At 34.1% G+C, this 26,316-nt stretch overlaps 1 protein-coding gene across 8 annotated transcripts in view; it reads left to right on the top strand.

Moving 5' to 3' along the window:
* DLGAP1 (DLG associated protein 1) overlaps window positions 1-26,316 on the top strand; it is a 414,689-nt gene that overhangs the window by 141,735 nt on the left and 246,638 nt on the right. For 6 of the 8 annotated variants that reach the window (XM_035319696.1, XM_035319698.1, XM_035319697.1 and 3 more), the window contains one exon: window positions 14,410-14,520. The exons of the other annotated variants lie outside the window; for them this stretch is intronic. The gene's annotated coding sequence lies outside the window, so the exon portion shown is untranslated. The remainder of the gene's footprint in view (window positions 1-14,409; window positions 14,521-26,316) is intronic. 8 annotated transcript variants of the gene reach the window in all.

Raw genomic sequence — 26,316 nt, 5'->3', positions numbered from 1 at the left:
AAAAAAAAAAAAAAAAAAAAAAAAAAAAAAAAAAAAGTACTGGAAAATCAAAGTGTTTTCTTTTTTTATTATTTTTTTATTATTATTTTTTATTTTTTTTCTCAAAGCTTTCTTCCTAACATTATTTTAAAAGAACAAATATCATATTCTCTCTTTAGGAAATTACTCAATTCTAAAACTGTCACAACATCCATCAATAGTGAGTGAAATAGTTCAATAACATTGGGCCAGAAATGCAATTCACAAGGTATTAATAAAATTTGGCATTTAATGTAGTGTTTTTGACTTTTACAATAAGCTTTTGCTCCTTCAAATCTTTACACTTGACTAATCACTTTGTTTTTAACTTTCAGATAAGAGAAATAATTGGAGAAGTCTCTGTCAGTTTAGATGAAGGTTTCTCGAATCTTCTTTCCAAATCACAGGCTAGGTTTTATGGATGGTCAGTCTTGTCACTCAAACCTTGTCTATAACATACCAAGTCATGTGTCTATAATGTAAGAAGCTTTGAGTGCTAGGAGGTGTAAATAAAAGCTATCATTCAGTGAAAGATTCTACATGACAGTCAGCTGCTAAATACCAAGACAGTCATAGTACGACTAGAAGTCCAAAACAAACAAAAAAAGTGCTTACTGAAAGTAAACATATATGCATACTTGATGTTTGTATAACAAGTCGCTGCTACAACAGGAAGCTATGCAAGTGCTGGAACACTTAAGCATTTATTGTATTCTTCTGGTACGTTGTATTCACTAGCCTGGAATGAAAGCATTTCTTATCTAATGTCTTTTACTGTGATCTAGCTGATCTAGCCAATGTTACAGCTCATCAGGTCAGATCACAAATGAAGAAAATGAGCATATTCAAATATTCAGTCTATTTTGTATGAAGATGGTGCCAGAGGAGTTTATTGTTTTCCCAGTGCATTTATTAATCACTTTCTCATGAGCTTATGTTTAAAAAAAAAAAAAAATCAATTATCCATCTCTGAATATGTCACTGAATAAATATTAATACATTTTAAATAGTAGTATTTTAGAAAAAGATGGTTAATAAAAGACCCTGATAAATCATAAAATTCCACCATTTTTTCTAGAGGGTTATGGAGTATATTTGCCTGTGTTATAAAAATTGTAATAGGAAAGACCCTTTACTCATTCAAAAAAATGTTGAAAGGATTTTTTTTCATAGAAAGGTTTGATTTCTGTCACAGTAACTGGTTAACTATTTAAAAACTGACAAAAAACAAGAGTAGTCTGAAGAAACAGATGATATTCTTGATAATGTTTTGAGGACAGTTTTCTTTCCTAAGATTTATGTACTGTCAGTTCTGTAATAAAGTCATCATTTTGATAATAAATTGATCAGTTTACGTACCCCACATGGTCATAAGCAGCTGGTTATGTTCTTTTAACAAAGCACAAGATCTCTTGACTATGGACTTTCTCCAGGTATCAGGAAAAATATTTAATTTTTAACAAAAACATCTTTTTTCTTTCACCAAGGTATATACATACAAAATGGAGAACTTGAACAAAATGAAATTAAAAAGTGGAAGGAAATATAAAATGTGCATTTTGCTTTGTGCTATCTTCTGCAAGGATTGTGAAATACAAAAACAAAAAGCCTGTAACCTTCTAGAAACAATTTTCAGATGCATTTCTGTAGAGGCTAGAATGAGCTACCATTTGAAGCTTATTCTCTTTATGCTCAAAATATGATCATGTGGGGTCTGCTAAGCTTCACATGTTTTGTTTTCTCCAGTGCAACATAAGCATAAACTCAGTAAAGAATGGCTCTTGGAGTCATAACTTCAGTATTTGTGAAATAATATATTTTCTTGCCTCATCATTTGGTCAGAAATCCATTATCTGAGCATAATCTAAGTCATGATGTATCTATCCCAAGTCTGGAGGTAGCCTCTGAGGGGGAAGGAAGGAACTGCCATAACCACTAATGAATTGTTTGTCCCCAGTTTGCAGTCTGAGACTACATTAGGCACCTATTTCAGTACTGTGGCTTGACAAAGGACAAAATTTACTTGTGGGCCTGCAAGTTCATTATTTTATTGTCATCCTCATATTTGTAATATGTAGCCTTTGTCCAAAAAAAAAAAATAGAACAAGTACTAAAAATTGCAAGCAATGGTCAGCAGAGTTCAGATTCTCAGTGCTAACATCACAGTATCTGTCTGTTTAGAAGCAAATGGAGCACAAGAGGATAGGATCAGTATACTGCAGCAATTGGCACTGAGGACCTGAAACTTCCATTGAGGGGCTCCAACTAATTAACTAGTTTTTCCTAGATTTCATGACCATTATGCTAAAATTCTGAATTACATTTCACCCCAGGGAATTCTTATGGAGAAATTCTCCAGGGAAAAAGGTGGTCATAATGACTCCCAGAATAATAAAACTCTCATTCCTGGGTACTTTTCCCTTACTAATGTAAAAAAATAAAAATAAAATAAAATTCATAGTACCTAACAAAGTTCATCTATGGTTTTCTTAGTGTTCTATCTTAAAGATAATTTTATAAATAATGAATAAAGAAAACTAGTGAAATGAAGACTCAGTGGAACATGATCAGTAAAATAAAATATTTAAAAGGGTTAATAATGTGTCAGAGCAAATTAATTTAAAATTACAAATGAATTCTGTTGGACTTTTCATACATAATTAGACAAGTTTAACAATGGTATTTCAAAATCTTTGGAACTTTTCTATTTCTTAAGGTATGCACCCATGAGATTTTTTCAATATTCTCTGTATTTAAAACAACATTAAAAACATATACATATGATGTATTTCTAAATCATCTTTTCAGGCTGTTTTACATATACTGGCATATACTCATATACTGAGGAAAATAAAACAACCAAAAAATAAGGAACAGAAATCCACTTCTTCATAAAGTTTTATTAAAATTTTATTATTCTATGGAAAGCTTTTGGTATTGCAGAAATAATAGTATTTAAGAGTTTGAATGTGCTTACTTATGATGATGAATATGTTAATTTGATTTTTCATCTTTTTTTTCAATAAATTTGTTATACCTATAATTAGATGTACATTTAAACTCTCATTATTAGTCATTTCATAACTTTACCAATGAGAGTCCCATCAGAGGTATTTCAGAAGGGTTTTATGCTCACTTGCAGAATACTTTAGACCTTTTCTTTCTTTCTTCTGATGTTTGACTTTGGGCATAAATGATGTGAAGTTTCTTTTTCTTCTCATCCTTTCACAGAACACAAATTAACTTTGTTCTTAGAGCAGCAGATATCTGCAGATTTCAGTGATCTGTATGTCTCATACCACTAGTCCCTTTCTCCTGCTTTTTTACCATCAGTAAGTACTCTGTTACATTTGCTTCATCCATTTATTCATGATTTTGCACTTGGTGAAAGTGATAAATACCATCTCCCTTTTATCATTCAGCTCCTAAGTCATTCTGACAGCAGAAAACCTTGTTCCAGTTAGCGCAGGTTCATTAGGTCATCAGACAGCAGGAGCACCTTTACACCTCCAGCCTTACTGCACTAAATGCTGTGGCATCAGATGAGCTGGTCTAAGCATCCAGCAGAGCTTATAACACAGAGAAGTATTCTATCACAGTGGATGTTGAAATTATTACCTCTCATTTACAATTCAATAAAACTGTCATTTCTCCTCATTGTTCTGCTTCTTTTCCACCATATGTTCTCCTTAATATAAGCAGTTGGGCAGCACTTTTGGTATCATTCATCCACCTCATCTCTTGCATCTGTCACTCACAATAATGCCTGCTTTCTGCAGCACCAGCCTACTGTTTGCTACTTGTGACTGTTTTTCAGTTTTGTTGTTATTGTTGTTGTTGTTTTTCCCAAAGAAAATTCAACAGCAGTATGGACTTGTTTCTTCAGCATTATGCTTTTCACATTTAAAGTTTTGTTATTTGTGTTCACTTTGCAGTTGTAGTTGAATGTAGTCGAATGTCACTTAAGTAATGTGATTAATTAACACTTGTTATGGCTTAACATTTCCTAAGTACTGCACAAACTAGTTATCAAGCAGTTAGCAAACTAATTCATTGAGCAAAAAACAACAGGCAGTTACAGGAGTTGTATTCCACATTTGTCCTTCTTAAATCCTCTTGTACACTGGTGCACTGTGAGGTCTGTAATCAAGAATATGTCTAAAAAGTTCTGCTGATTAGGTGATTTCTTTAACTTTCTTAAAGAAAAATATAATGTAAAAATAAAACAGTACTTGTGCAGGGAGATACAATAAACCTGATTACAGTGTCAGACCTTTAAAAAGCTTTTTACTTCATCCTGTGTTTGTATTCAAATCGACGGCAAAATTGGCAGCCAGTTTGAGCAGAGATAATCCAGCAGTGAACTGCCAAAGATACCACATTCACGAGTCCATGAGATCATGTTGATGTATCTTGTTTATTAATACAAAATAGAGAGAAAAATATTTTTTATGGTCAGCTTAGCAGTATTGTCAAGATAGTTGCTCTCTCAAGTGTACCACGTCAGTAACTACCAAGGTGATTATTTAAACTTCAATTCTTTCTTTCATAGTGAACAAAATTAACTTTTTATAACAAAGTAACAGAAAACCTCTGTTAGTAAGGGCAAAGGTTTTCTGTTACTTTGTTATAAAAAATAATAATAATTTATAGCTAATAAAGATCAAGCTGGAATACTATAATTTTTCATTTGCTCATACATGTATCAGGAACTTGCATATGACCACTTCTCATGAATTATGCCAGTGGCACAAGATTATTTTGCAGGCTTATGAATCAATTCTGTTGACAACATAGTTTGAACTTGTCTGGGTCTTTTGTTCTCAGCTTGGTGAGGTGAAAAAAATACATGGTTTACCCTGATATAAGATTTCTTTTTTACCAAAAGAAATGGGTAATTGTGCAGGAAATAATGTGTGATCCCTACTGTGCCTTGACTAACAGTTCAGTTTGGTGGGAATTCATGCAGCAGTAAAGTTTCTTCATTTTACCAGCCACTGTAGCATGATAGAAAGGTAGTGAATTTTCTAGTGATGGCTTTTCTACACTACCCCCCATCATATATATCCAGAGTTCTCTTTGACAGGTTTGAAGGACTCCAATTAGCACAGCCAATGGATGATGACTGAGCAAAAAACTACACATAGCATGTGAAAAACATTACCTAGCCAGATGTCTTAACCATGGCAATTTGTAGGGATAGCCTTAATCATACACTCAAACTGATGTTTAGCTTTGGCCTCAAAGGAGATATGGAATGACATGGACCAGATGAAATAAAATAAAAAAATAAATAAATAAATAAAAGGACATTTTTACGAGGAAATGGCAGATAGAAATAAGAATTTTGAAATATTTTGACTCAATTATATTGACTGTCTTACATTATTATAAATGCAACCTTTTATGAAACATTATGACTAGATTATTAAAGTATCCCAATTTACAGGTTTCTAATTGTTCTGTGCAAGTAGATTTCTTTACTATACAATGTATTTTCAAACAAGTGTGAAACTGAGAACTTCTCCCTGAAACAGCTGGATGAATTTTTTTAACGTACCAAAACTTGTTTGAATGCATCATGTGTGTTCTTTAAGCTGAAAACAGATTTTTGGCATTTCAAAGTAAAAACAATTTCAGTGATTACAATTTTCCGCTGTAATAGAGGGGAAGGTGTAGTCCATCACAGTAAATAATACGGAGTACTCTTGTGTAGTCTCTGGTTATATCTTCAGAAGTGCTCAAGTAAAGTGATATTGGTGCAATAAATGCCTATTGATATTAAAAATAGACACTAACTTTTTGTATGAACAAAAAGCTTCAATAATCAAACAGGTTTATATGTTGCATTATGTATATATGTTGCATATATATATTATATATTAGCAGTATATGGATAGATTATATTAAATACCTCTTAATATGGCATACATTTTTACTTGCAGTGTAACAATTTTCATTTAATTCAGAACACTTCTCTAAATACTTTTTAGTTGTTGTGTTATTTTGCTGTAACTTTACATTTCCATGTGCAGAGGTTGGATTATGTATTTGCTTCAAAATCTGTGTTGCCTTACTGTCATTTTGTTAAATGATTTCCAAAGCCTGTAGTTCTACTGATACTCATACAATTTAATTTCTGGAAGAAAAAAAAAAAAAAAAAAAAAAAAAAAAAAGTGAAAATTACACCAACATCACAGATGATCTAACTTACATATTGATAATATGTCAAAAACTAGATTTAATGGAAATTTTAAAATAATTCTCCCAAATGTCATCTGTCAAATAGATGGCTTTGAGTTGATCTGAGTTTGTCAGAGAAAGCAGTGAGTAGGACTTCAGACAGAACTTCATAAGTTGGACACATTTAAAATTCATATTCTGGAAGCTGTATTATGAAGCTGCATAGTTTTCACGTTGTACTGTGAAAAGAAATACACCATGGTGTTTATTTCCTGTTTTTTGTTTGTTTGTTTGTTTGTTTGTTGGTTGGTTTGTTTTGTTTTGTTTTTAAGACCTGTCTTTTATTATTTTGAGGAAAAGAGGGCAGAAAACTTAGAGTGGTTTTTAAACACAATAATTCTTTCAGTGCCTCAAGCATATTTCCATTTCCTTCTATGCATGTTCCCAGAAGTAAGAGAGACCTGATGTAGTTTTAACAAATATGGAGACCAGTATAATTTAGTAACAAGCATTATATATTTGTGGAAATGTAATTTGAGGTACACCATTTTTTAAAAATTGGCAGAATTGTGTTAGAAGCACTTATGTGCAGATATTTTAGGCAGAAATTGCATAAGGTGTGAAGCAGCATATGGAAGAAAAAAAAAAATTGTACTTGCTCTTTGTAACATTTCATTTGACTCTGCATGTACAAGGTAGAGACTGCCACCACATATGTAGTGTGAATAAATACATGTATATAAACAAAGACATAATATGTTAAGGGGAGATGGACTGGCCAGTCTCCATACATTGTTTCTTAAATTATTTCATATTAAATGACTGTGTCCTAAAATTTCTGTATATTACTTCCTTCCTTAGGAGCAAGAAATAGACTGACGGTGCTTAACTGCTAACGTATTGTTCAAATTTCATGAGCCTATTTTATGCATTTTCTGCTGCTGCTTATGCCATTAACACAGTTGCAAATGGGATCCTATTGAGTGTGCTAGATGCCGAGTTGTTAGGTGTGGACATCTCTTGTACTTTTTATTGGCATTTTAGTCTGGCAGTCCCAATGCTCTTGGTTAGCTGCTCATCCTCTGTATGCACTGTGTGGTGAGAGTTTCAACTCGCTGGAAGTCCTGGTGTCTACCAGGTGTGAGGAAGGCAGGGCAAGGACTTCTCCATACAAGTAATGCAGCAACTATCAGAAGAAAGCATCCCCATTCATGTTGTGTATGGCCTTTCTTTCTTCGGTCTCTCACCTGTTGCCCTCAGACTTTTATCTTTCTTTCATCCCTTTTGGACAGTTGTTAGTTTTCTGCTTTTTATCTATTCCTGTTTAAAATACAGAGATATCTGTACAAGGATGTTCTGATACAGAAGAATGTATTTTACCTTTTTTTTTTTTTTTTTTTTTTTTTTTAATTTTTAATTTGCATTTGTTTTATATTTCCTCCTACTTTTGAGTCAAATAATAATTCATGCACACATCATGAAAAATCTCAGAGTAAGACATTACTGGGTGAGCAGCTGTGGAAGCCACTTCTCATTGCAAAACAGTTTTGAAAATTTTAAGGCTGTATATAACTAATTCTTTCACTTATACTGAAGAGCAAATTAAAACCATTTACCTCCAACTAGAAAAGATTACAGAACTTCCCACTGGTGCTGATGCAGGAACATTTCATAGAGAATATTTTGTTCCTCCTGTGAATGGATGTTGAGGGAAAGCCTGTGCTTGGGGTTTTTCCTTTGTCATGTACACACTTATAAATCAGTTTCAAAAGCAATTAATATTTATGAGGTTGGGAAGAGAATAATACAACTGCTGTGAGACAGTGAAACGTCTGCCATTCATATGCTACTATATACTGGTACAAATACATATCTTAGTTTGAATGAATTAAATTGTATTTAATCCTTTCTCTGTGAGCTTGTAAACAGATACCAGTGCATATCAGCACTAGCATACATTACTGGCAAGTGACATGTACTGTCAGCATAATTTTAGACAAGTTTCAATTCTTGCATAGCACTTATCTGAAGTTATCAGTGATTCAGAATTTTAAAATGTTTATCATTGGTGTGCTAGCTACTGAAATCAGGAGGTTTTCTCAGGATATGAATCACTTCTACTTTGGATGCAGAAACAAGTGGATGCCAGTAGTGATTGTCTATTGACTTCCTAAAGGAGCGTAATTAAAATTCACTCTTTGCAGAACCCTTTAATCGGCATTTATTTTAATCCTTTGTTGTTAAATAGCTGTAGGTTGCCTTCTTTTCAGTTTAGAGTGTAGTCAGAAGAGTGTGTGTGTGTAATTGGTAGCAAATATAACCAAGTTAAATGCAGCAGGATGACAGACGATAAGAGCAACTTATTGGTAACTCAGTGCTCCAGTTGTCTTGAGGAAGATAAGCAGTTTGCTCTTACTACAGAAAAAAAATCTTGATGCATTATTATTACTGCACATCAGTAGCTGAGCTGTAGACATTGAAGTATTGCATTAATATTTGCTGTGCTTGAATTAGCTGAATTGGCAGTGTACTTAAGTAGGGAGTTGGGTTTTCATATTATTTACTTAATTATATTTGTAATTTACTGTGGCTCAGTACTCAGCATGATTTTTAATTGTCTAAGGGAGACTGTTAATTTTACAAATGAGGTGGAATAAGTGCGTGTAATATTGCAGTCTTGGCTTTATGGGAAGAAGGCTGTGTTCTGTGTTCATTGCTACATTTTATGGTATTCCCATTACTACCACACTGGTATGGTTCTAATTAAAAATTTAGAAGTTCATTTGCCAGTAGCTATTATGCAGTCCCTGTTTCTTTAGTTATTGCTATTTTACTATAATTTGGGTGGCAAATATATGAGGTTCCTGCCCAGCGCTTAAAAAGTTAAATAAATAAATAAATAAATAAATAAATAAATAAATAAATAAATTGTTGATGCTAGTTGCTAATGACTTAATATGCAGTAAATTATGTTGTGAAAGAGGCCTCCGCTAAACATCTGAGGTTATCTGCCATTTGGTACCCTCATTGAAAAGGTACACTATATATAAAACTCCTTAAGTACATATTTGTAATGTTACAGATTTAGGCTGTTACAATTAGTTGGTATCCTGATCTTTCTCATAGAAAAATTGCTAGTCACACACTGTCATTCTGTCAGTATGGATTACTTAATGAAAAATAATAGAATTAAAACAAAATAATAATAATAAAAAAGGCAAAGAAAAAATCAAGTAAAAAAATGATTAATCTCCTTTACAGTATATCCTTATTAATAGTTCACAACAACAGACACCTAGGGATATAAAGATGCATCATGTAGGAAAGAAACCAAGTAGCTTACTGTGTAATAAAAAGTCGAAGGCTTGCCCTTCATTTTTGCACTGGCATTTAGGTTAATGATAATGGTAGCACTGCAAATCGATGTTCTACACAGGAGTAGTACAGAAATGATTAGAGGCTATTTCCTAGAATTATAGAATCACAGAATCATTTGCATAAGATTCACAGGGGGTCATCTAGCTGAAGCCCCCACTCAAGCAGGGCTAGTATCAAAATTAGATCAAGTTGCTGAGTGTCTTCTTCAAATGACCGCTCAGGATGTCTGAAGATGGAGATACCACAGACTTCCTGGACACATATTCTATGTTAATCTTTGTTGCTGTTGTCTGTATTTTCCAGGCGTCTTTCTGACCAAGCCTACCTAAAACAACGTAGTGGTAGCTGAATTATTATTTGTCACCTAAAAACTGTCTTTAGTCAAACTGCTTTTTGTAAATGTTCTCGTGTAAAATAGCTAGGAAATTGAGTCACTGTTGTGTGCTGAAATTGAACCAGAAACTCAGGGTTTTAAGATAAGTCTGATTCCTGCTACGGTGGTGACTGTATGTTTAAAGCAGTTTCAGGTCAAACCTGAGTTGAGTGAAAAATAAATTAATTATGTCCCCTTATTTAAAAAAAAAAAAAAAAAAAAAAAAAAATGTAATCAGATACCCTACAGTTCGAACCTCTGTACTTCTGTTAAACATCAGATGCAGCCAGTATGCATATATGAGGCGCAGATCCTGCCTTCAGACTAACCTGGTCTCCTTCTATAACAAGATCAACTTAGCAGATGAGGTAAAGGCTATGGATATTGTCTACCTGGATTGTACTAAAAGGTTTAGCATTTCCAACAAAATTCTCCTGAAGAAACTGGCTGTGCATGGATTGGACATATATACAATTCCTTGAGTGAAGAAATGGCTGCATGGCCAGGCTCAAAAATTCATAGTGAACAGAGTTCAGTCCAGCTGGGGGCTGGTCACTTGTTGTGTCCCCCAGGGCTCTGTCTTGGGGACAGTTTTTTTCACCTTTTTTTATCAGAGGAGGGGATTGAGTGCAGCCTCAGTAATTTTGTGGATGATTTCAAGTTAGGCAGCACTTTTGATCTGCTTGAGGGTAGGAAGACACATCAGAGTAATCTGTACTGGCTGGATTGATAGGATGAGTCTGATCACACAACATTCAACACAGCTAAGTGCCAGGTGCTGCACTAGGGTCATAACAACCCCATATAACAGTACAGGTCTGGGGAAGAGTGGCTGGAAATTTTCCTGGCAGAAAACTATGTGCGGGTACTGGTCAACAGCAGGCTGAACATGATCCAGCAATGTCACCAAGGAGGCCAATGACATCCTGGCCTTCATCAGAAATAGTGTGGCTACCAGAACTAGGGAAATGATTGTCCCCTTTATATGTGGCACTGGTAAGATCACACCACAGTGATACTCAGTTGCTTGAATGTGCAGAGAAGAGCAACAAATCTGGTGAAGGTACTAGAAAAGACTTATGAGGAGTGGCTGAGGGAATTGGTGTTGTATGGCCTGAAGAGGAGGATGAGGGGAGACCTTATCGCTCTCTACAGCTACCTAAAAGGAGATTGTGGCAAGGAGGGTGTCCGTTTCTTTTCTCAACTGACAAGTGAACAAATGTGAAGAAATGGTTTCAGGTTGTTCCAGGTGATGTTTAGATCAGATATTAGAAATAATTTCTTCAAGGAGAGGGTGGTCACATGTTGGAACAGGCTGCCCATGGAAGTGATGGAGTCCCCAACCCTGAAGGCATTTAAGAGAGGTGTGGCACTAAGGGGCATGGTTTAGTGATGGGACTTGGTAAGTCAGGTTGAGGGTTGGACTTGATCTTGAAAGTCTGTTCCAACCTAGATGATTTTATCATTCTGTGATTCAAAGTGTTGTAAACATACCAGTCTAAAAAATCAACATGTGAATCTCATCCACCTTCTATTCAATTAGCCTTCTTTTTCCTATAGGCCAGATGTCAATGTGCACAACTTGTTGGTTGTACCATAAAAAGATCATAAAAATGACTGTAATATCAAGGTTAAAGGTCCATTTGTTTCATGTCCTGTTTTGTACCATGTATCAGAAACCAAATATGCTCTGAGCATCCATTTCTCTCTCAAACTAAAAGTCTTTCTGAGCTGGATGTTACTGAACATTTACAGTTAAATAAATTCAGGAGATTTAATTTAACCACATCTGTCCAGACTTCTCTTGAACTCATAATTTAATGTCTAGGACCTCCTGTGGCAGCATAAACACACACTGCAGAAAGAGCCATCTCCTTTGCTCTTTTGATATTTTTGTTGTTGTTGTTGTTATTTTTGTCATTGTGATTCTTACCAGCTTCATTTGATGCACTGGGCAGAACAAGAGGGTGAAAACTATATCCTTATTAGACTTCTCCATGGCTATGATTTTATAGTCATCCATGATTCAGTTCTCTCTTTGATAGAGCAGAGTCTTACCTTACTTGTTTGTCCCTTGTGCAGGAGTCATTCTGTACCTTCCATTATCATCTTGCTCATCTCTGCAACTTTTCTGGTTATATCTCTGATTTAAAAAGAAAGAAATGGGGAACATGGGTAGGGAAGAACAGCATGCATGGGCTTACACAAATAGAAGGATGATGCAAATGAGATGAATTCAGCAAAGTTTTAAACTATTAAAGCAATATTGATTTAACTTAGGCTGTAGATTTGGATAGTACCACATGTAGTACAGAGTATATAAGGTAAAGATAAAAGATAAAGTAATCCCTGACCATCTCTGAAAACTGTATCATATATATTTAGAATACATGTACATTTGCAAGAACTTCCTCTTAGATTTTGCCTCTTTTTTACAGTTTACACAGTGGCTTACAGTGTGGTTAACACCTGTATAATGCAGGTGATTCCTTTACATTTCTTGGCCTCATTCTTTCCGTCAACACTAAACTTATCTGGCAAGTTAAAATTTCACTTACCCAAGAGAATGTTGTCAGACAAGAGAAATCCATTTGATCCAGTTTCATCTAGGTTCTCAAGCAAACACCTTCAAACGCAGGTTTTTCAATGGGTTCAGAGAAGTCCTTACAACTGAAGGCTCTGTGTAAACACCTGACTAATTTGATCCTTTAGAGATTTATCTTAGAAAGCTCTCTTAGGGGACCTTTTATGGAAAAATCAATCCAATTTACTTGTTACAATTAAATATACTCTGTCAATTTTATACTCTCAGAGAAAATCTAAAATAGTTATGATGTAGTCAATAACAGTCAAATTAAAGCCCTCTCTCAAAAGATACTCTGTCAACTGGAAATCAATGCATTTCTGAAGTGATTTAAAGGTAATTTCTGGTTCTGTATCTCTCTTTTTATCCCACTGCCCCTCTCTGTTTTTGCCATCGTGTTTTCCTGCTTTAAAAATATTTTTCTCCCCCTTCTGACATGCAAACCTGCACAGCAAAGAAAGAAAAATGGCTTAAAGACAGAGTGACCAGAGCTAACTGGAAAGTCAGGTTTCATCTTATAAAGAAATACACAGAAAATGGTTATGTACCTCAAGGTATTGACTTTCCCCAAAAAACAGTTATGTACAATTTTTTATCACTGAAGTATTAGTGGAACGTGTTTCTATTCAGACATAAATTTCAGAGATGCTGAACCATTGTCAGAAATTCATTTTGGAAATGGGTCATATGGTAAATAAAAGACACTAGCAAAAGCCAGGCTGCAGCCTTCATCATCATTGACTGCTTTTGAGAGTAAGGTATTCCCAGAAATAAACTTATGTTTTGTATAGAGGCTTCTCTTAGTGGTTATTTGGAAAAACTTCAATTAAAGCTTGATGCTTTTCTATGATACACATCCCTGGGCAACTTCATATAGTTGGTGGGATCCATGCTGGAATGGAACCATGCTGGGATCCATATTGGAATGAGGTGATCTTTAAAGTCACTTTCAACCCAAACCATTCTATGATTCTATGATTTCCAAAGGAGTTAACTTAAAAAAATCTTTCTGGACTGTGGGAAGTGGGTTATCACACTTATGAATTGTTCACATTAAAAATAATAATAAAGAAGAAGAAGAAGAAACAAAACAAAACAAAAGTATAAAATAGACAGACCCTTAAGGGATGAGAAAACTTGGAATAGTGAGATGACTCATAAAACTCAAATACAGAGCATAGAGGAAAGCCATTTATTTCTGTTAGTCTCAATAAGTAGTACTGGAAAGCTAAGAGGGGAAAGATATTTATATCACTTTCCTTACCAAAAATGGCTTGGAAAGAAATATTCTCAATTTATATAATTTTTAAAATTAATATATTTAAAAGTTCAGTGACTTACCATTGCAATTTTGTCACCCACCCATAGGATGCTAGTGGGGCAGTACCATGTATGCGGCTGCAGCTTGCTGGTTGTTTGGTCACCATTCTCTGTTCCTTTTCCAAACAGAAGCAATAAGATTCCTTGGGTGCTTTTGTAGTATGAGAAAAGGCTGTAGAAGGAAGAGGCTAGGGGATAGGCATGCTTACAGAGTCACATTTTCTGGGGCAAACACATGTAACTAGCCTTGTCTTCTTCTGTAGAAGAGTAAACAAAATGTTCATATGTTGTGCAAGGAGACCAAAATGTGAGATGGAGCCATCACAAATGCAGCATTATACATTATAAATATTCTTTTGTGTGTGTGTGTGTGTGTGCTTTTCTTCTTGAAAGGAGGAGTAGTACCATGTAAAAATTTTGCCACATAGCACTTATATAAAAGCTTTTCAACACCGCTGTGATTTTTAATGAACATGTAGCTGCTTGCCATGTTAACAATTTTATCTTGTTTCAGGCTAGTAGTTTTAACTGCTGCACTTTGATTATATTTCAGAACAGTCAAGCATCAAATATTGAAACTGACATCTGAATTAAAGAGTGTGCAAAAAATCTCTTCCCTCTTTAACTATTGAAACAAACTAAAATGGAAAACTGACTAAAAGAGGTGAGTCCTTTCTTCTTACTCTCTGATCGTTCTCCTTGATCTGTCTCTGCATCTCTTATATTCATTTTTCTCCAGATTTGCTTGTAAAAGACAGGAAGCTAAATGACTGCAAATTATGAACTGCTTTAATGGAGATGAAGGCAGCTCCGATAGATGAAGGCAGCTTGATAGATTGCTCTTTTGGCTTAAAGAGTATATAAGTGATAGCCCATCTTTGTACTTATGTCTGCATGTTGCACACAGTGTTAATATCAGATGCCTGAGTGTTGTGGTGCCTTTGTGAACTATTTTCATGAGTTTGACATGAACAGAAAAATTGAACATATAGACTTGAAGTCTGAGTAGAGCCCAATAGGTCTAGGTGTATGCACTGTATAGTGAGTTTAGAGAGTATGAGAGAAGGGTTTGATTTGGCCTGGATGAGTACAGAGAGAGAAAATCAGAGTCAAAATGAAAGTACATAAGGCACTCTGGAGAAGTGCAGCATCTTAGAAGAAACACAGTCTAGGGAAACTTTTTTTTTTTTTTTTTTTTTTTTTAACACTAAAACCTACAGCAGAACTGGACCTTATTGACCTGGTAGACAGAGTGAAGTTAAGCAGACCGCCAGCAACCCTAGCTTCTTGGGCACCTACTGAATAGTAGCAAAGTAGTCAAATATAGTGAACAATGGCTGTTTCACAAAACTAACAAAATGAGGGTAAAATGAAATCAACTGTTCTATATTCTGTTTCTCTATTACCATACAACAAACTTTAACATACCTACAATAGAAACAGGGAGAGTATTTTAATTTCTATTTCTTTTTAAAGTGATAGTCATTCTACTTATAATTTAGTATGACTATAAAAGTAACTCTTATAACTCTACTATTTTCATCTATTTATAATTTAGTAATAAGCAGTTTAATGTACTAACATTATGCATATTTAATTATATAATCTATTAGAGGTATAACAGGATTAGTTAGGTATGATACTGTACCTAAACTTGTAAATTTACATAAGTGGACAGTACATTTAAGTAATTAAATGTAATGTTTTACATCTCTTGAATATCCTTTTTGTCACTCAAGAGTCATCTTTAGTCATTCTTTTCCATTTCCTTAATGCATTTCAATGAACACTTCACTTTAAAATAACTTTTTTTTTTTTTTTTTTTTTTACAATTCATGTATTGTATAATTACCCAGTAGTGACAATTTTAGTCACTAGATTGTATTTTAATAAACTTGCTATAAGAGGAGAAAACACTGATGCTACTGCAGCATTTCCAATGCCATAGCTCTGTACCGTTGATGATTTATTGTACATAATATATATGTGTATATATGATTTCGTGTTATATACATCATAAATACATAAGTACTTCTGTGATGCAAGTATGTATTTCTAATGTGTATATAAGTTAGAACACATAATGCATATTCTCTGCAGAATAGGACCTGGAACTAGCAGGCATTTTCTGACTACCTAAAATACTTAGGTCAGTTGACCTAACTTTGCCTCAGTTTGGTCTTCAGTAAAAATATAGAACTTCATTCAAATGATGTTATAATGTCAGCAGTTATGTGATTTTCTCAAATAGAAGTTGTATTTTTTGTTTAGGAATTTTTTTTTTTTTTAGAATAATCCATTTATTAACTACTTACACATATTTATATCAATTACTGTACATTATTAAAGAAAAAAAAATCCCCTAAGTTCCTTGTGGTTTTGGACAAAACAATCACTTACATTCCCAGTGTTCAGTGTTTCTTACAACTCTGCTTAACTTTGGCTGTTATGTATGCCACAATTTGGACATTTGTCTTTTCTAAGGCCAAGGAAATTAAAAATGATGCAGTAAAAACATTATTAAAGCTGTATAGTCATCTTTGTCAATATTAGGAAATGCCAGAATACAGGTTGTCAGCTCACACACACCATGACAGTTGCTTTCTAACAGCATTTTTTTTTCCCGTAGTTTTATATGAAGTTCACCTGAGTATTGGTGGTTTCTGTTTTTACTGAATAAGAACTTGTGATTTACTCCTATTGGTTTTTATCCTTCTTAAGACATTTTATTGAGCCCATTTATTCAGTAGATTGACCAAATTTTGGACTGAGTACTTAAGATCTAGCAGTATAAGTATAATCTTCACTGTTTGAGAATGACGAATGAAAGAAGCCAGGGACAAAAACACCTGGATCGTGTTGGACTGGTGAAGAGGAATATTCATAACATTCCTTCAGTTTAGTAGAAAGTTTTGTGCAATCTTTGTATACACACACATACACACATGCATGCACACTCCTAATATAGCAACATTCTGATTACTTGCAAGAAGCAAAAGCACTACCACTTGGAGTGTAGAACAGAGATTTTCTCAGTGAGTACTGGCAGAAGATGTGGCATCAAAAATTATTTCAATATAGAAGAATATATGGGACAATACAGTGGGAAGAGAATATAGACAAGTGGTTTTTATTGTAAATATATTGAGATGTTGGAGAATTAATTGCTTGCTATTAAAAATGGAAAGCTGAGGGAAATACTGGAGGATATAGTAATATGTAATAACACTATTAAAACTTTAAAATATATGACATTCGTGTTAAAATAATTAAGATAATCTCTGAATGGACAAAATGACAGAAACTAAGTACCCTCATGAAGGAATACATGCTTTTCAGTAAAGCACCTATTTTTTTTGAGTTTCCCATCAGTTTTCTGTCCTTCTGTGAAAGGAGCCTTATTGCTTGGGGCAAAAAGGATGCAAGGTAAGGACATAACAAATCTCTTAAAAAATGAATATGAAGTAAAACATTAAGTCATTGAAGAAGCTATTTTGACTACTGGCACATTCATTAGAAGGAACAGGGCATGGTGAATTTATTTTACTAACGAATATATCATTGATGTACGTTATTCTGTTGTGAATTTGTTAAAAGAATGGAATTAAATATGTCATTAAATGGCAACATATTTATCAGCAGGGAGAAGGTGACTAGGCTTTGAAAAACTTAGATGAGAATCTTTGTGAAATGTGTTAGGGATGCAGAAGAAACTTTAATGAGACTAAATAAAAGGATTATAATTGATCCTCTTCAGAGCAAATTTATGAAAGAAGTAAATCTTAAGATCTTCCTGTCTCACTGAGGTAAGGTATTGGATGCATGTTATTAATCGTGCAGTAATATTAGGCTCTTCAAAATATTGTTCCATAGGGAAAAAGGACACATGACATTGAGAACAAATTACCATTTAAAAGATATGATTGTCATTGATGAGCCATGACAAGAGGAACTATAAGATATTTTACTAGCATGAAGATAACAGATAGTTGTAATGAAGGGAAAAGTTAGAAGTACTGCCTCAGGTAAAGTACACTGAAAAGGCAGAAAGGCTTAGATGAGGCAAAGGTAATGGAGAAAAGAAATATCAGTTTTCAGGGGCTAATTGAATGACTGCTCATGGCTTGCATGTTTGTTTTAAGAAAAGTATAGACAAGACTTTTCATTACAACTTGAACGGTAATTCCCTATGAATTAGAGAATAGAAACTTAAATAATGAGATAGAGAGGTGAATTGTATTGTCTGTTAAATAAAACTGGAAATTTCAAATGGAAATACATGTTATATATTCCACTCCTTTGTCTACTTATGGGAAATTGAAACATAAAAATAAAAGATAGAGATATCCTTTCAAGGAAGAATATGTGCACAATGGGATACATCTGATCAAATGATGAAGATTCTGGATTTTTTGCCTTATGAAACAAAGTGGTTGCACAGTCAGCCTTATGCTTCATAAAAAACGTACTGTTATCGAATTAGTTTTAAAGAGCCAAATGCATTTTTGCATCCAGAGGCAAGTTAGAAGTCCAGGGAATATCCATAATCTTTGGGATGAGGTGGATATTGAAACTGCCCTTTGACACTCCTTAGATTTGAGGGCTGAAGTGACAACGATGTCCTTACTGAAAAATCACAGTCCTTTTAAGCTTAAGGGAAAATTGGGTGATGGCATACAGATGAAGAAAATATTTTAAAATATCAGATAAAGAAGTGCTGAGATAGCAGGTAAAATATCATGTGAAAAGTTTCATTTTTATTGATAAGTAAAGTTTCATTTTGTATTGATAAGTTATGTCAAGGTACAAAACCAGAATCTTTTATTTCAAATATGAGAAAAGTATCGGGTTGGTAAACGTGGTGGAAGAGGCCAAGGAAAGGACAGAGAAAGTAAATTTAAGGCAACATTGCTTTCTTCTCAGCCCGCCCCCAATACCTTGATGAGTATGAGATCATAGGAGAGGTTAAAAATACCTAGATAGGTAATGAAGTGAGGTAAAAATCCTTTGTTAATTTTTACACATCTTCTTCTTATTTTATGTTAATCCTATGGAATGCTAAACAGCCCTTTAACTTTAAAATACTTCTTGTGACTATCTATTCTTAGAGTGAAACACACTGCCTTAACAGACCTGTTTGTGAGTGCACGACTGTTGCCTGGCAGCCCTGAGACCAAGGGACATTAGAGTTAGGTGATAATATTGTTGAAAGAAAAGGTCATAGCTCAGGAAATGCCTGAGATTTTCAACTTTCTTATGTTCTTCTGTACTCTCTTAGGCATCTACTTCCACAATTGTTTATGGCAATAGCTTGATGGGTGCTTGAATTCACCCAGCATGACTTTTTTTGTAAGTGCACACCATTGGAATTGGATGCCTGTAAGAAGCTTGCATGGTGTGTCAAAAGTAATAACACCATTAACTCTGAGAAAGGGAGCATTCATTGTATTCTTATCATTCTCTTCCAATACAAGTTTCAAACTGAGCACAGTAGGAAATCCTATTTACTCCCATGGTATAAAATCGTATCTCTGAAATGATTCACCTGTCTTAGAAACAAGCTACTCTACATAACTGCCACTGTTTTAAAACTACTGGCTGGGGGAGAGATGTCTTTCTTAGGTTTGCATTGCACGTCATAAGCAGGCATAGGCCCAATGATAACCATCTCAACATTTCCTAATGGCTTGATGGAGAGGCTCCACATGTATCCTCACACTAGAAAGACCACAGGCAGCACAATCTGTCCTTATGTGGTCTGAATTTGTATTTTTGTACGATTCTAACAGCTAAAACAATAATATCAGCAAAAATCTGATTCAAATAGTCTTTTTAGTTCAGTGTTGCAGGCATGGAACTTGCACTGTGCAAAATGAAAAGAGAGATTTGTCCTTATTGAATAGTGAGTATCTGGCCAAAGCATTTAAGTAATCTCTTCCAACTCACTGGGTAGTACAAAACGATGTTGTTCTGAAAGACTTATTTTATAAAAAACTCTCTCTCTGTCATGTGGTTATTATTTTAAACTGTTTCTACATTCAGTTTTATTTCTGTTATATAGATTCTACTCACCTTTTTTTTTTTTTTTTTTTTTTTGTTACCCTTTTCTGCCAATTCTTTTACCTTCTTTTTAGATACTGCAGGCACCCTTTTAAAAACTAACTAATAAGGGAAAGGGCAAGATAGCAGTAAGGAGACTGCAAAAAAAATTGTCATGTTCAGGACTTGAATGGTCAATAGACACCACAATCATATTTGGCTGGAGTGACTAGGAAAAAAATTCTTAACAAAGTATTATTCATCAAGAAAAAAAAAAAAAAAATGTGTAGTCATGTATTTCTCAATTGACTTTGCTTTTAAAGCACAAATTTTCTAAGCATGTATTTCTGAATTCACTTGACTCTAAAGCATGAATTTACTGAGCACTTTTTCACAAATATTCATCATACTGGATTTATTTTAAAAGAGAGAAGAAATATTTCTGTTTTATAAAATCAGCACAATTAAATTTGCAGGTTTTAAGAACTGGGTAGGAACTTCTTACAACTAAAATTCAGATCTTTCTAATCCTGGAATAAAAGGACAATTTCAATGTGTCGAAGAAAATAATAAATCATCAGAATTGTAGAATCCTAGAATGGTTTGGATAGGAAGATGATGTAATTCCTGCCATGGGCAAGGACAACTTCCACTAGACGAGGTTGCTCAAAGTCCCACCCAGCCTGGCCTTGAACACCCTCAGGGGTGGGGCATCCACAGCTTCTCTGGGCAACCTGTTCCAGCATCTCAATATCCTTTGACTGAAGAATTTCTTCCTTATATCTAATCTAAATCACTTTTAGTTTAAAGACACTACATGTAATGTCCAGAAATAGTTCAAAGGTTGGTGAAGTGTTAAGGAGAAGAGTTAATTACTTAAACATTTTGGGTGAATTTGTATGTTTAAATACCCTGTGTGTCCTATATCAATATAGAAAAATATAGTGGATAAGAATTAGGCAGTAAAAGAACAAGGAATTAAACACAGGGTTATGATACCATTATCGAAATTCTGAAAATATTTTTGAGGGTGTAATGCTTTACTATCTGTAATATAATTCTGCAGGTGACAGACAGGTTCATGCAGTGTTTGGACTTTCAAAAATGAGAAAAAGTGGCCCAAGCGTGGCTACTCCAAGACCCACTTCATTAAGTTACTAACATTTGAAAAAGTTGTTGAAAACTGGAGAGACTTCTGTAGGAGTCGTTAGTTTGTAGGGCTTGGTGGCTAAGATAAGACTAAAAAGGTATAGCCTGTTAGGTTCAGTGCAGGGGGAGTCAGAAAACTATTTCACTGTGGAAGACAGCAAACCACAGAACTTGTAAGAATAGCAAACTGACAAAAAGAGCTCCAGTATGTGAAAGTTATACCTAGAAATGGAAGCAAAGTGTGTATCTTTAGACAGAAGTAAATAAACTTCGGAACAATTTACCAATTTACCAGTGCTGTGGATCCTCGTAACTTAAAAGATTTCATCTAGAATTAGGTCTAGTATTGCTGAAGCAGTTTGGGTAAATAGATGCTCAAACATCCTTGAGATTTACTCATTAAACTTACCAAGATATATATTGGGTTCCTCTGAAAAATTTAGAAACAGCAAAGCTAAAAGCAGTGCTCTCTTTTTCAGTCACAAATTATGGGGCTTGTTCAAAGATGTTGTGGAGTGGTGTGAAATGTTCTGTGACATGTTGCAAAGAGACTGCATTGTCATAATGGCATCTTCTGCTCACAGACTTAGCATATTTTGTAGGTGAGAATAGCTAAAAATGCTTTGACCTAATAGGAACCTACTGAGATTGGTGTTAATGTAGTTTCAAAGTGTTTTCTTGCACTCCGTTTAATAAGATGATTCTGAATCACTCATATTGTAGTACTAAGTGCTATTTCACCTCCATTCTATAATTCCTTTGCTGGCAGGGAAAATAATGAAAGACCAGGTCTGTGTACACTGAGAGCATCTAGCAGCTTAGTAACTGCTTTGTTTCTCTTAGACCTTCAGTAGTTGCTTTGATTACCAAAGCAAAAACGGTCTTTTGAGGACCTTCCCTGGGATCTGAGTGTGTTAACCACAGAAGGTCCTGAAATATGACAAGGAGGCATATTAACTAAACATCTCTTCATTTTTCTGTCATATTGTCTGTAGAAAGAATTCATTTCAGACTACTGTGTGCCACCAGAAAAACTTTGATCTTAAATTGAGTCAAGCAGACTCACCTATTTTACCTTGGTGAGAGTTACATTGAATTAGCAGTTACATAGACATATTGAACATCCAGTCACACACCAGTAAAAGCAGTAATTTCACTGTCACTGGACATTGTAACTGATACTGTAGAAACGATTTATATTATTTGTTTTTTACACCTCACTGTGTTCTGCAGGCCTAAGAACCACCAATCCTAGAAACTTCAGTGGCAAATCTGTAAGCAGTACAAGTATTATTTGAAAGGCAATTTCCTACTATTATCCTATCAGATACAGATATATATATCTGAAATTGGATGGTCATGAAGGATAAAATAGAGATCAGCTATGGATGAGGAAAATCAATGTATCCCTTGAATCAGAGTTGGATTCTGTTCTGAACTTGGTTTACTCACAAAGCTGGGTTTTGCGAGGCACTAAAAATACAAATCTGCCTGATAAACTGACAAAAATGTGTAGCAATAGCCTAGAACACTGTGGTGTTATTGTTTTATTTCATTATAGTTTTTGCAAGAATGCACAAATTAACATGGAAGCAATTTATGTAGAAAATGAATAGTCTGCTTGTTAACACTTCGTGAACTTACAACTTCTGTGTCCTGCTATTGCTAAATAGTTTTTAAAATTTACTTTTTCTTGTATAAGAAAACATGCTTATATCAGCCTAATGTTAAAATCTGAGGGTATAAATAGTTATATTTGTATATAAAAGTGAAAGTAGTTGAATATAAAGGGTCAAGGAAATTTAATGGTTGGAGTATCATATATATGTTGGAAATCTGTGTATCCAAGACAAACAACATATAGTATTAGGTTATTGGGGCTGTATGAGTATACAAAAGTTATATGTCATTTTAATATACTATATATCATTATTAGAATAAAAATTATGCTGATGAGATTGCTGCATTTCTTATTATTCTGTAGATCTTCTACATAGACTGTTAAGTCCAACAAGGAGATGCAGCAATATGTATTTCATACAAGTTAGTGATGATAAATGCTGTGTGTTTTCTTTGCATGGCTATTGAGGTTTCCTCATGTTGGAAAAAGAATCAAGTGTAAGCTAATTCTAGCAGATATTATGTTTTCAATATCAAGACCTTTGTGCCTGACATTTGAGTTGAAGATGGACAGTGTTCAAGTAGTTGGTTGTTTTATGTTCTTGACTGAGAGGATGAAAGCCCAGATGTTAGCAATATAGGATTTGTAATTTCTGTAAGTGACCAAGGCCAAAAAATAATATATACCCTTGTTAACTTCAATAACCTTATAATACAACTATTCAAATGATATATTTTACTTTGCTCCCATGCCTCACATAAGTGTCTTGCTTTCCTGTAAGGCTGTTGTGATTTTCACTTCAGAGAACTGCCTGTCTGTAGTACCCTCTGGTCTGTAGCAACTGAAGAGGGTGCACTGCTTCCCAATGGATAGACTTTGATAAAATTAAGTTTTAGACACAGTAAAAAAAGAATTGTGCTGCTTTATGATAAAATAAGTTCCGTTCTTTGTTTGGCTAAATGAGTCTGATTTGATCTGAGTTTGCACAGTATTTGTCATGTAATTATTAAATGGCATTACACTACATTATATAAACATGCTAATTTATGCATATATGCATATCTAGTTTTATAAAGCATTTTGTAAAAATAACAAATAAATGTAATTCTATCTGTCTCTCTATCCAATTTGAAAATGTAACTCAAAAAGTGTGTTCAAGGAACCTAGCTGTTCCAGGAGGTACAAATTGGTCATTGTCAAAACATATTTTCTTTAATATGTGATGTGGAATCTGCCCAAAAGGAAAATAATACTAGGCAGGACTGAAGGCAAGTCCGTATGACATCAAGAAGGAAATAACACCAGTGGGTTGAAATGTGATTTTAGGTAACAGTAGACTTTCTTAGATTTAAGATAAAGAGCAATTCAATACGAGAGATTCATCTAAGTGATTTTGTAGGGGATGCAACAATTTTAACTCAATAGAAATAAGAGGGATATGATAGTAAAACCAGCACTTCCAATAAGATGCTAGTGAACCTTTTTAGGATCATTCTCTTTTTTATTTTTTTAGGGGGGGCTATGGGCGTGGGGGGGAGTTGTAACAAGGATGAACTTTGTCCTGAAGCAAAATTTCTGATGTAGCTTTGACTCTGTGATACTTGGTGACACCAGTCAGATTTCTTAAAGTATCATGAAAAGAGTTAGTGTCTTAGAGCAACAATAAGCAAAGAAACACAGGCTTTAGGAAAAGCCTGACAGAACCGGACATAGTATGGTATAATTTTCAAAAATACTAGCTGTGTTGGAGCATCTGTTTTAAGGTTAGACAAATTAATATCTTGAGACTGTTTGGGTAATTAATTAAACTCTTGTTGGGATATCAATAGCCTGAGTTTCTAAGAAAACAGAAAATAATTGTTGTATCCTGATATCCTTGTAGTACAATTATTTATTCGTCCTGCACTGCCTGACTGCCTGACCCTTCAGCATGGTGGGTTTTATATTTTCAATTACTAATCTCTGTTGCACATGATATTATGTTAAGATGAAATGCTTGTAGCATATTCTCTCTAAGTAATTGGTTAGCTGTCAGGGGAAAAGGAAAAATCAATAATACCAATAATTTTTTAGGTCTTAATATCTAAAGCAATTGTTTTTTACATTAAGTAGCTCTCTTTCTATGTGTAAATCTGTATGGCTATTTTGTTTTATTGTATTTATTTTCTCAATGCTTTCCTCATATTTAAACAAATTAATCATAATGAACTAAAGGAAAATTTTTTTCTTCCTCTTTCAAAAATATGAGGTTAATTACTTTCTGAAAACACATACCTGCCATGAATCAAATTATCTGGTTTCAGTTTAGATTAGATACTTGATTTGCAATTAAAAACCAAATGGTAAAATAAATTAAGAATGACAAATGTAGTTTATTGGCTCAGTAGATTGCTACCTTCCTGTATTACAGATGTTCCGTCTCACATGAAGTTCCATTTGATTTACTAATTGTATGTAAAATATCATTATATTGTGATTCTTCATAACAATGTTGATACTTCATCTGAGATCCTTCTTGGTTAGAATGATTGAAAAGGATTGGCATAAAAATGAGTATTAGTTACTGATAGTTTGTACAGCTTTACAATGCATTGGACCGTGCTCCTTTCTTGCATGTCTGAGAAATAAAAACCTATTTATTTTCTGTGAGGAATCTTGAATACATTTAACGCTTTGCTTTTTACAGAGATGTGATAAAGTGGTGTTTTTCTTTTAACTTGAAAAAATTAAATCCCTGTGCCTCTTTTGCACATCTGTGCAAAAGGAAGGAAAATCTGACTTTAAGAAATTACTTTTGGTTATCTTTCAAAATATATAACATTAGTTTAAGGTCTTATCCATAGCTACAGCATTATTAAAACAGGGGAAGATGTGTGGGGCAAAAATGTTATTTTGTCTTTTTCAGGAAAACAAAATGCAGATTTGTGGCATTTTTCAAACTTGAATTATTTATATATCAAACATTACGCTGACAAATCCTGATTAAATATATGTGAATTCTCTTTCTCTTCAACAGTTTGCCCTGCAGTTTTTAGTTTTTTTCCTGACCCACCAAAATCTATGGAAGCTGAGACTTTCATATCCCAGTCTGAATATTGTTTAGATCCCCAAATCTCTCTTGTTCTATTGAGTATAGATATATTTCTTTTTTAATCATAGCTCTTGGTAGCTAGGAAAAGGCACTCTTTCAGTGCAGAACCTATTTAATTTGTTAATTATGCTTTTCTGTCCTATTCGTCATGATAGTATCTGATATCCTGACATACGTTAATCATATTAATTTTCTCCATATTCCTCTAGCATATTCCTCTAGAATGAGCTCTAGAGGAAGCACTGGCAAAGAGCTGAGATGATGTGGTTGATTTTTAAAAAGACAAATCCAGCTAGAAGTCTTCTAAACTAGTTATTTAATAACTGCCTTTTTGTAGAACAGAGAAAAAGAGAAAAACATTTAGATAATCCCAGAATTTATTTCTAGTTGTGTGTGGCTTTCCAATTAGTTATGGTACCTCATTTTGTAATCCTCACATGCATGAATGAATGAAGAAATACAACAGCACAAGAAACCACCAGAATACAGTCCAGATTAGATAGAAAAATGTGTCTTTCACCCTTTTTCCATTTTGGTTTGAAAACACTAGTTTAAAAAAA

This window comes from Oxyura jamaicensis, chromosome 2 (assembly GCF_011077185.1).
Source record: "Oxyura jamaicensis isolate SHBP4307 breed ruddy duck chromosome 2, BPBGC_Ojam_1.0, whole genome shotgun sequence".
Lineage (NCBI taxonomy): Eukaryota > Metazoa > Chordata > Aves > Anseriformes > Anatidae > Oxyura > Oxyura jamaicensis.
This window is presented reverse-complemented; position numbering and strand designations above follow the sequence as displayed.